The sequence below is a fragment of the Corythoichthys intestinalis genome, chromosome 6 (assembly GCF_030265065.1).
Source record: "Corythoichthys intestinalis isolate RoL2023-P3 chromosome 6, ASM3026506v1, whole genome shotgun sequence".
Taxonomy (NCBI): domain Eukaryota; kingdom Metazoa; phylum Chordata; class Actinopteri; order Syngnathiformes; family Syngnathidae; genus Corythoichthys; species Corythoichthys intestinalis.
The window spans coordinates 58,232,265-58,244,406 of NC_080400.1; the positions used below are offsets into that span (position 1 = coordinate 58,232,265).

Below are 12,142 nucleotides of genomic sequence, written 5' to 3' on the forward strand. Positions count from 1 at the left end.
ACTGGTACCTCTATTTACAGATATAATTAGTTCTGGAAGTAGTTTCTTAACTTGAAAATTCTGTAGGTAGAGACGTGTTTTCCATGTAGATGTGATGATGTGCATCATGGCTCGGTCAAAAGAGCTGTCTGAAGGCCTGCAATCAAGGATTGTTAATTTGTATAAAACTGGGAAAGGATACAAAACCATCTCTAAAAGTCTGGATGTTCATCAAACGAGAGTCAGAGAAGTTGTCTACAAATGGAAAGAGTTTGGCACTGTTGCTTCTCCCCCAAAGAGTGGCCGTATACCAAAGATGATGCCAAGAGTTCAGTGCAGAATACTCAGACAGGTAAAAAAAGAACCCTAGAGTGTCTGCGAAAGACTTACACAAATCACTGGCACAGTCCAATATCTCCATGCACACATCAACTATAGGTATGTAAAACTATGGCTAAGAATGGTGTTCATGGGAGGAATCCACGGAGGAAGCCACTGCTGTCTAAAAATCATTGCTGTTCGTTTAATGTTCGCAAAAAGTTACTTGGACACTCCACAGAACCTTTGGCAAAGTAGTTTATGGACTGATGAAACCAAAGTTGAATTGCTTTGGAGTAACACACAATGTCATGCGTGGAGGAAAAATGCAACAGCTCACCAACATCAACACCTCATCCCCACCGTGAAGCATGGTGGAGGGATTATCATGATTTGAGGTTGTTTTGCTGCCTCAGGGCTGGGACAACTTGCAATCATTAATGGAAGAATGAATTCAAAAGTTAATCAGGATGTTTTGAAGGAAAACCTGAGGCCGTCTGTCAGACAGTTGAAGCTAAAAAGAGGATGGATGCTGCAACAAGACAATGATCCAAAACACAGAAGAAAATCAACTTCAGAATAGTTTCAGAAGAATAAAATACACGTTCTGGAGTGGCCAAGTCAAAGTCCAGACTTGAACCCCATTTAGATGCTGTGGCATGACCTAAAGACAGCGTTTTATGCCAGACATCCCAGGAATCTGACTGCTCTACAGCGGTGTTGTAGAGAATAATGGGCCAAGATTAGTATTGATTGATGTGCCAGACTGATCTGCAGCTACAGGAGGCGTCTGGTTGAAGTTATTGCTGCGGAAGTGGGGGCCTCAAAATATTTAAATATGATGGTTAACTTACTTATTTCCCCCCTTCTGTCATTGTTTGAATACTATCCTCATTAAAAGATGACAACCTAGAAATGTTTGGGTTATTTTAGTTAAAGCAGACACTGTTTTAACATCTGTGTGATTTTGACAAAGATCAGATCACATTTGATTGTGATTTTATGCAGAAATGTGAGAAATTCCAAAAGGTTCAGATACTTTTTCAAACCACTGCAAGCTGCCTTTCATGGCTGTGTTGTTTTTAGCAAATACGGCAGCTTTTTCTCCCGAGGCTTTACTGACAGCAAATAAGCATTCTATTACATTCAGCTGGCCTCTCATTATCATCCAAAGGTGCTAAATAAACACGTTACATCATAAACATACTTGTGCAACATGATAGAACACTGACAGTACCAGTACCAACATTTGAGAGTGTTTTACGAACAGGTCAGTACAGACATGGATTTGAAATTCAATATGAAGATGAATCTGACACAGTTTCAGTGTTAAAGTGGATCAAATAATTACTGTCTGTGATTTTATCTCGACTCTATCAATAATAGCTTGCAGCAATAATTGGAGAGAAGTGTTGAGGTGGTTGCAGCTTAACGTTGCATTCGTAGGAATAATTGAAGGAGAATAAGTTTTCTTTCAGCCAAAACTGGGCGTGTTTAATAAAGATGCACCGATACCGATACTAGTATCGGCAGGGGGCGCCGATCCGGCCAAAATGGTGGTATCGGTATCGGCGAGTACCAACAAAGACGGCGCCGATACTATTTACCGGTCCATTATTATAACATTTGACCGCAGCCTTTTTTTTTTCTCCTGGCGCTCACTACACTTTGTCTCTGTGTTGTGTGATGACACGTGAACACCAAACAGCTATCGCTATTGGCCTGCTCCAGACCAATGAGAACGGGCCAATATCCACTTCTGACCAATGACATGGCCGACATGGCGACATGGCCGACATGGCGGCATGGCGGCGGTCGGGAAATATTATAAAATAGAAATCCCGTCAATTAAAATCAATGGCTGCATGCAAGATTTGCGGCCTGAAAGTTTCGAGATGTGGAGTTAAATCAGCCAGTTTCAATACCTCGAACCTGATAAAACATTTGAAGACGAAACGCGAACACAACGAGTTTGAGCCTGCAAGAGCAGGACTGCTATCCAGAGGAAGCAGGGCGCTGGACCGGAGCAACTATCTCTGGTCAGTTCTCTTCGTCTACTTTACTTTTACTGTCTTTTAATGAAAGAAATGCCACAGTAATTTGGGAAGTGTTTCCAAAGTAGGGTTGCCACCTTTCAGAAATAGAAATAAGGGACCCACCCCCTCCCAAAAAAACGAGGCTAATAGAGAGACGGGATGCTGTGGTCAATTATTATTACTTATAATTGTGAGCGTCCGCAAATGCGGAAACAAGGTTGGACCTCGAAGCGGACAACAAGCGGGGGATAAGTAGAAGGGTTTAATGATTGCAAACAAAAAATAACACGCGATCGTGGGATAGTAGAAATAACAAAAGGAGTCCGTGACAGCAGGTCGACGGAGCTCAATACTAAAAACTCGAAGATTAACTAAGACAATAGGCAGCGAGCCAAAAAGCCAAAATAAAAACACTCAAATACCTGCACAGGGTAGAGGTTACAAACGAGTGCAGCACACTAACAGAAAAAACCCAATGCAGGGGCGTAACAAGCAAATGTAGCGAGACTATAGTGCGAGATGTCAAATGGCGATCAGCAAAGCAAATATCTCGGCAGCCTTCTCTGAGCTCACCCGTGCTTAAATGCTGCGTTGATAAGCCCGCATTGGATTCAGGTGCGACGTCAGGAACGCCCCCACTAACAGCCCAGCAACAAAACACAATCTAACCAGCAGCAGAATGTGACAATAATTTCATGAAAGTTGCACTGTTTGGCCTTTGAGAGGTTTAAAAAAAGTTTACTCAGTTCATTCAGAGTTTATTATTATGAACTTATTTTTACTTTGTACTAGTCTTTTTCCTATTTTGCAAAGGTAAGCAACAGCCTGACAAAGGCTTGATAGCAATGATTTCACATCCAATTATGTAGCTCTTTGGGGAAAAAAAAAAAAAAAAAGAATTAAAAAAAAAAAATATATATATATATATAATCGGGTGGTATCGGTACGGTATCGGTATCGGCCGATACTGCACAGCCAGGTATCGGTATCGGGGCCAAAAAATGTTATCGGTGCAACACTAGTGTTTAATTTCCACCGACATGCGGATACATCCTCTCTCATTGCTGTCTTCACAGGCAATCCCACAAATCAAAGTAATCAAAGTCAAACAAAAAAAAGTCATAAAAGTAACACTTTAGACAATTAAGTCCCATCCTGCCATCTTGTGGTGAAAAGATAATATGTCAATAATAACAAGCAATAGGAACATTATTTCAACATCAACTGAGGACACAGTTATGAATACAAAACATTTCTCCCAACATTTCTCTCAACAAGAAGAAAGAACAGACCTACAAAAGTTCATTTTGTGGTGGCCCTTTATTTTGGAACATAATTCATCAACGGAAGTTGTGTGTACGTTTGGCCAAGCGCGTCACCGGCTACGTCACAGTCACGTGACATAGACTTAATAGCCGTGCGCGTTCGGCTGAGTTGAGAGTTCACGAGAGTTCACAGAGAGCAACAGAGTTACAGCGGCAATTCGAGCTAACAAGACTCTCAACATTTCATACCGCCACAATTTATTTATTTTTTCAACCATGAACTTTAGTTCAAAATGTTGCATTATGAATTATGAACTGAACTGTAGAAAATGAACTTTCCCAACACTGGTTAAGAACCACTGGCCTAGAAAAAGGAAGGTTGGAAATGCGGTCGTTGGCCTCTCTCTGTAGTTTCCTCTTTTTAGCAACAGATGTCACTAGTTTCCTGTTTTGTAAGCCTACACCCAAACAGTTGAAGTGTCAGGTAAATTACATTTCTTAACTGTGGCTTATTCGGCCTTGAATCAACAATGACTATTTTATATTACCTTAAGTGATGTCTGTATTTTGTTTTATGTATCTGTTTCATCTGGTCTAATCAGATTGCAATCATTGCACCCACGTTCGCCATCTGCACTTTGAGTCTCAATCAATCAACTACAAATAGGTTGGTTGCTCTTTTCTTCTGTTTCGTGTGTGTAATTATTTTCATAAATGTATTACTGCCAATTTCATTTATTGCCTTTTCCTAATATGCATTTTGAGTCACAGCTGTTTATTTGTTTATTTGTTTTTACCTTTTTAATGCTTGTTCTTTTATGTTCCTATACTAGTAGTTTATGTATTCTGTACATTTTCTTTACAGTAAATCTGTTTGTGTGTTTGTTACAGTATAAGTCAGGCTCATGAAAGTTTTTGGAGTGTTTGTCAAAAAGACTTGTGGTTCTCAAAAGATAAACGTGATTATGAGTTAAAATAATTTTGTATTGAAACCCCTCTTGATGTTTTCATTTTTATACAATTTGTAAAATTAGTAGTAGTAACTAGTAGGTCGCCATTGTTGTTGACGTCGCAGGGCGGTTACATCACATGGTTACGCTGCCGGGCTTCCAAAGTGTGGCTCTAGTGACATAAACATGTCATCTGTTTAACCCATTCAACTTGACCCCGAGACGAATATTAATGAGCATGACAGCACTGTCGAGATTTCACAAAAAGAAGCAAAAGCAAAATGAACAGGAAAGACGCGAATGAACGAGACGACAGTTGGGAAAAAAAAAACATTTTGGTGTTCTGCCAGAATGTGCGACACCAGCGAAACGTCTACAAGAGGCAACTTTGACACCCAAAGTATTACAGTGTGCTTTCGGCTTGTTAGAATAGAATAGAATAGAATAGAATAGAATAGAATAGAATAGAATAGAATAGAATAGAATAGTAATTATACAGTTGTACAATGAAATTGTGGAGCATCTCCCTGAACAGTGCAGGATAAGTTAAAATCTCAAAAGTGACTTGCTAGTATAAAAGTATAAAGTCTAAATAAATATAAAGTGTGTATGAGATAGTCCTATGTTCAGGCGGTGCAAAAAATCGAAGTGAAGTAGCTGCAGCTTGACAGTGAAGGCATAGAATATTGCACATTAATATTGCACGTGAGTAAGTATTGCACATAGAATATTGCATGTAAATGAATATTGGACACTGGGTGATGTGGTGCTACATATTGCAGTTCAGGGTGGAGATGGCTTTAGCAAGAAACTGTTCCTCAGTCTGTTTGTTCTTGCTTTTAAACACCTATAGTGTCTCCCAGAGGGAAGCCGTTTAAACAGCTGGAAACATCTTCTGATTGCCTGTCTTTCTTTGTAATGCTTTGTCACCCCGTCGTGGCGTTTAAGTGTAACTAGTTTGTTAAGCTACAGCTGTTATCACCCAACAACACGAGCTCATAGCAAGCACGGAGACGAGCTATCCAACCAACTACCAGCCATTGCTTGCTATTTCATCTCCCTGTTTGTGTCATGATAAAGCATCGCTCTTAAGTTATGGTTTTTTGTTTTAGATGCACGAGCATTGTTTAGCACATTGTGGTGTCTGTGTATACATTCTTTCTTTACATTTATAGTCAAACGTAGTTGGTGGTGATAGAAATTAGCAGTGGTGGAATGTAACGAAGTAAAAGTACATTTTTGTGTATCTGTACTTGGGTACAAATATGAAGTGGTACTTTTAACTTTTACTGCACTACATTTTAAAGCCGGTATCCGTACATTTTACTCCACTATTTTTCAAATCGTCGCCCACGTTACACGTTACTGTGGTTTGTTTTCTTTTTTTCCTCATTGTCATCTATAGTTTCGTTTTCATGCCTCCGGTGCAATCGATAAGCCTCGTGCGGCTATGCTGTAACTGAGCACTAAAGGCAGCAACACGAGTACAAGAAACTTTAAAATGCCCTCCTGTTCAAAATTTTTCTTCCCCAAGAAAATTAAGATTTTAAGCTTTCCAATGATGCATCACACATGCATATAGGACAATGTTGAAACTTGGCCAAATTGGGGGTCTCAGAGTCATCTGAGTGTTTTTTTAAAAAATTGTTTTAAAGGGCTAAAAAGTAAGAAAAATAATTTGGAAATACAATTGCATTGCCAAAACAAACAAAATATTTACGTTTTGTACTCCGCAACACTCTGGGAACAAGCGGAAGAGGATGTACTATAACAGGATTGTTTGGAACTTTTGCTAAAAAACAAAAAACAAAACAAGCAAAAAAAGACTATATTTATTTTTCAGTATCGGATCCGGTACCGGAATTAGTAGATTCTCAAAATCAGGTGACTTGTGCTCGGGTGCAAAAGTATTCGATCGGGACATCCCAAAGTTATAGTACAGGGTGACCCAAAAAAAAGTTTACACTCAGTTGACTGCTTGTTTAAAAGCCATTGAAACATATCTAAATAGGTTGTCATGCTTAAGTGATTCATTAAGGTCACTCAGTGCAGCTGGTAATCTTTCGTCTCTACAATTCCTGTGCTTCTGCTGAAAATGAAGAAAACTTTAGCTGTACCTGAATTGCTGCGTGCCGGTCTGACAGCTACTGAGATTGCAGCAAATCTGAGAATATCCAGATGTGCAGATGTGCAAAGTTAAAAAGAAGCTGAAAAGATACTGGAACAGCATCACGAAAACCTGGGTCTGGAAGTGCCGATCTGTGCGGACCAAAAAGTTGATTGACAAGGTGATATGTGGCCACCCCAGAGTACAGATCTCAATCCCCTGGATTATAGCATATGGGCAACTGTGGAGGACAGTGCCTGTAAGAAGCCACAAACTTCTGTGGCAGCCTTGGAGAGGTCCATTGTTAGATCTTGGGAAAAGATGACAGCATCCTACATAAAGAAGACCTGTCAAGCGTTTCGCAGGCGCCTGGAGGCTGCTGTGACACTTAAGGGAGGACACATTGAAAAATAGAGTGTACTGTACATGTTCTTTCCAATAATGTATAGTTTGTGATTAAATTCTAATTCTAAGCTGAATAAGCATGGCATTTAAGTTGTATTATGGCAGTGTAAACTTTTTTTTTGGGTCACCCTGTACATTCTAATGATAACAGTTCATATCGATGATGTGCTGAGAAATAAATATATAGTTTTCAAACAATATAAGCACTTACTCATTACTTGAGTATACTTTTTTTACTTGTACTTGAGTAAATTTTGTGGATGACTACTTTTACTTTTTGTAATATTTTGAAGTCACGCTTCTATTACTTGTGTGAAATTTTTGGGTCTGCCGACTGCATGATGTGATGTGACGTGATTCGTGATATGATATGATGTGAGGGGTTGCTTGAAAGAGGATAGTGTGGAATCTCGCCACCAGCATTGCTGTGTGATGAGCACTCAACCAAAGTAGAATGTGTTGAGTCAGCTGCTCTGCAAGCCTCTGTCCCTGCCCTCATTGATATTTATACACACCCAAAACTACCACGCACACTCACACAGAGCTCAGCAGTCTTGACAGCTAGTGCCTTGTAAACAATAGAGCACACAAACACGGAGGGCAAGTTTGAAGTTGTGCTACAGGTTCTTTCCTGACTGCGCACTGAGAAGGAAATGGCAGGTGCTGACTGAGAGAAAGCGAGACTTCGACGGACCATTAGCCGAATGGGAGAAAGTGGGACCATCATCAATTCTCATTTGACTGCCTCCGGGACACTGAGGTAAACTTATTCTAAAGCCACATACTGTATGTAGTCAATGTATGCATGAAGTAGATTAATCATTATGTACTGCAGGAGACAGACATGATTGATTCTTTTTTTGTTTACTAGCATTCAAAATTCTTTATGAATTTGTATTAGCTTTCATTGCCTTAATTTCTGTTGCTGTCAGTGGCACCTTACTGCCCAATAAATTTACCCTAATGACTGTGTTGCCTTAATAATGAAACTGATGGCTAGCCTAGATAGCAACGTCGTTTGGAACTCTGAATGTATGTCTTGTCTTTCCTTTAAAACCTTTTGATTCATGTTAAGGCTGCAACAACTAATCGATTAATGAATTAGTTGCCAACTAACTTGATAACCGATTTTTGCCAGCAGCTACGAGCAGTCCCATTTGGGTCCTTGTCTGTGTGTAATGTGAGGATGTGGTTACACAAAGAGAGAGAGAGTTCACTGCTACACTCAGGTTGGGTTGCTTGAATCCATAATATTAAGAAGTGGCGAGAGTTTGTTTTTTGTGTTGTTAGATCCAGTGTGCCTCCGTCAGAGGGGAGTAAATGAAGCCAATGAGACATTAAGCTAGTTAGCGATTATGCTAATCAGTGTCTTAAGTGTTTGCTTGTATTGTGTTCTGGAGAAGCATATAAGCACTTGAGTTACTGTTAGATAGTAAAGTTGTCTCATTTTCTTTTTTATAAAGAAACTGATGAGAATGGCACCAGCCGCTAGGGGGCAGCGCCTGCCTGTATTAATGTAACTAAGTATGGGGAGAATTAGTGGTTGTAAGAGACTTATGCAGTTGCATTTTATTCGTCGTGCTCCATTTCTGTAAATTTATCTTCTTTTAGTGTCAACTGCGGATCTTTCCTGTATTTTGTCTTATATACAGGAGTGAAAGTGGCCCGGAATGCTGTTCTGCCATGACTTTTCGAGACGGAACGCTGTTCCGGCATACGGTGTTTTGATCCCTAAAATATGACGGCAACTGTCAAAACCCTATGTATAATGGTTTGTTTAAAGTATTGTATTTTGTCAAATGATGCCCTCTGGTGGCGGCGTTGGGTGTGGCTGGACTCTTAGATTTTATGACTGAGAACCAGACGTGTCTGACATGGCTCAGGGACAGCTAAGCTCTAGTTCGGCCCACATGAGGCTGTAAGTTGTTTCAGTTTGGCGAGACTGTTTGTTTAGTTATGTGTAAATATGTTAGCATTCGTAGCATCAAAGCTAACGGACTTTATTTTGCAGATTGGGCTGACATGATTTACTAAATTTACATAATGATTGTACTGGAGGAACGTTTGATTTATATCTTAAAGAAAAAAGGAAATGTAAACGTTTACGTTAGTTTCAATTTTAATGTACATCCAATGTTCTTAAATAGTTAAAATTTAGGTTTTGCATTTACGAAATGTGGGGGAAAATTAGGAGATGGAGGTTGAGGTTACTGCTGTTTTTGCTAAACTTTTATTTTGCAAATCATTGAAAAGAAACAATTTTGAATGAAAAGCATTATTTGTTTGTGTGTGTTATTGGAATAACTTTGCCAAAAGCAGTTTTATCAGCATTTCAGTGGTTCATGGAGGGTTGATGACCCCCGACTTACGACCCCCCCGGAGTTCCGGCAAGAAATTCTAGCTACTTTCACCCCTGGTTATATATGTGTAGAGAGATATAGCGAGATGGTTCTGCTTTCTTGTATTTAGTTAAGTGTTAGTATGTTGTTGATAATTGGTTCATGTTGCAGGTATTTAAGGGCTAAGCAACATTACTCCGTGTGACCCTCTACTTCCAATTTTCTAAAATTGCGACAATCAACTAAAAAAAGTTGACTGTGACGGCTGACGCTTCAAGGATTGGTGGAAATTGGACTATTTCTTCACTAAAATATGCAACAACTGTGTCTTGCCTCATTTGCAAAGAGACAGTTGCTGTTTTTAAAGATTTCAATGTGAGGCGATATTACCAAACAAGACGCTGACATGTACGACAAGATTACAGGGAAGATACGCAGCGAGAAATTGAAGCAACTTGAAGCCAGTTTAATTTCACAGCAGTAGTATTTCGCAAGAGCCCGAGAGTCAAAAGACAACGCCGCAAAGGCTTAGTTGTGAGATTGTTGAAATTATTCATTAAAAAAATAAAGCAAATGTGACACACTGAATGGCTTGCTAAATTTTGCTTAAATATATTTTTCTACGTAAAGGACGTCAGTCAAGGTCGGCCCCCCACATTTTTACCACGCCAAATCTGGCCCCCTTTGCAAAAGGTCTGGACACCCCTGGTTTAGAGTCTCCTTTCAGCACAGACACAGATTTAAACTGTGAATTGTCATACAAGAGAGTGTGCTTTGGAATTGGATTGTATTTATAAACAACTGTTTGATAAAGAAAACTGATTCATTACAGTCTGCCTCCTCCTTTTCAAATTTTGTTCTTTAGTTTGTTTGAAGAAAATAAATGAATCATTGACACAATTTATATTAGTGATTTGGGCATGAGAAAAAAAAATGTCAATCAGCATCTTTTTTTTTATTGGAATGGACAGGACTTCTGAGAAATTCTTTTTATGTTTTATAAATTTATTAAAAAGTTTTATGTACTTAAAACAGTACACTTGTAGACTACAATTAAGTCAGGAAGTTGTAATAAAATATTATTTTTGAAGGAAATAGTCATCTATTTTGTCTTCCTTGTTACTTACAACATTGAAAAAAGTGACATTTATCAGATTAATTGATTAGATTGTAAAAGTAATTGTTTGGTTACAGCCCTAATTCATGTTTATTGGTAGCTGAGAGGACTATAGGGTTTTACTGCAGCTACAATTGAGAGGGGCTAAATATTATCATTATAACCCAAATTACTATTGCTTTAATGTCAGATTAGTTGATATTGCCTCTGGTTGATTGTAGATATCTCCCACTCAAGACTAAAGCACTAAAGAAAAATGATTTAACAAAACTGAGGTATTTAAAAACAATGAACATGACTGAAAGACAATAAGATTTTTTTTTCTTTTGTATTGTACTTAAAACCAGTGACATTTCCCATCTACAACATGACTCAGAGGTTTCAGGTATATGCATAAATTCCCCTTTCTGCTCCAACTGGTGACATTTTTAGTATCACAGTACAACCTCGTGTCACTCATGTCTGTTATTGTTGCTCTTATAATCTCACTTTGTCGTGCAAACCAGAGTATGTGCGTTGTGTGTTTGGACCTCAGCAGAGGCCCCTGTCCTGACTAGAAGCTGTTGTCATGTTTCTGTGGTAGTGGTGACACATTTCAGAGGGTGACTCATTCTGCACAAATGTTTGGTCAGAGCAGAAGAGTGCATAAGGCGACATGGTTCACTGGCACTTGTTGTCAGGTACTTTCTTGAGTGTCTGACTAGACAGACAGACATACAGTTTTCACTACAATGAAAGGTAACCCAATAGAAGATATATGTTAGTTAAGCAACGTTTCAACTAAGTATTTAAGGTATGTGTCACGAAAGCTCTTCTTTTTCATGTATGTTGAGGTCTACAGAGGTGGGTAGTAATGTGTTACATTTACTACATTACATTAACTTGAATAACTTTTTGAGAAAAATGTAATTCAAGAATAGTTTTACCATGCTGTACTTTGTACTTTTACTTGAGTAGATTTATGAAGAAGAAACGCTACTCTTACTGCCGCTACTTTAGGCTACAGTAGAGTCGTTATATTTTTCCTTTTGATTCTACATATTAGATTTGACTTTATTTTTTGCCAGAATGCCCACAGTGGCTCTACCAGTTTCATAAAAGGGATGTCGCAACAATAATCACATGACTCCATTATACCAATTAGACGTAACAATACAGTCATATGACCACACACAAGCCAGCCGTCGAAAGTCATTTGATTACGCCAACCTGTTCAATCATCGGCGTTGTGAAAGCGCTGTAAAAATTATGCTATTTTTAATCAACATGACTCAGTTGTGCGGATTTTAACCTTTCGCCCGGTTTTTATTTGGCACCAATAGACCACGGAAAACTGAATATATAATTGTTTTAATTTCATAACAATAAATATGTTTTCATCACTAGAGGGCACTCATGCTCTTTTGGATGGATGATGTTTCATTTCTGGAGATTTTTCTTGTGGAACATAGATTTTTGTGTCATGGCCTAATATGTTTATGAAATAATGTTATAGCAAGGGTGTTGAACTTGGTGCCTCCAATCCGGGATTTTTTTCTGCCTGACAAGCACCTTGTAGCTCATTCATACTGTATATTGAAACACATGCTTTTATTTTGATATTGGTGCCATAAAACCACAAATATG

The 12,142-nt window shown here is 38.8% G+C and overlaps 1 protein-coding gene across 3 annotated transcripts in view; it reads left to right on the forward strand.

Moving 5' to 3' along the window:
• The first annotated feature begins 2,068 nt into the window (after nucleotides 1-2,068).
• LOC130917465 (kinase suppressor of Ras 1-like) overlaps nucleotides 2,069-12,142 on the forward strand; it is a 76,715-nt gene continuing 66,641 nt past the window's right edge. Inside the window, exons 1-3 of one of the 3 annotated variants that reach the window (XM_057838907.1) lie at nucleotides 2,069-2,336; nucleotides 4,201-4,265; nucleotides 7,684-7,820. The gene's annotated coding sequence lies outside the window, so the exon portion shown is untranslated. Of the gene's footprint in view, nucleotides 2,337-2,387; nucleotides 4,266-7,683; nucleotides 7,821-12,142 lie in introns of those variants that run through there. The other 2 variants (XM_057838906.1, XM_057838908.1) reach the window with 2 other exon arrangements.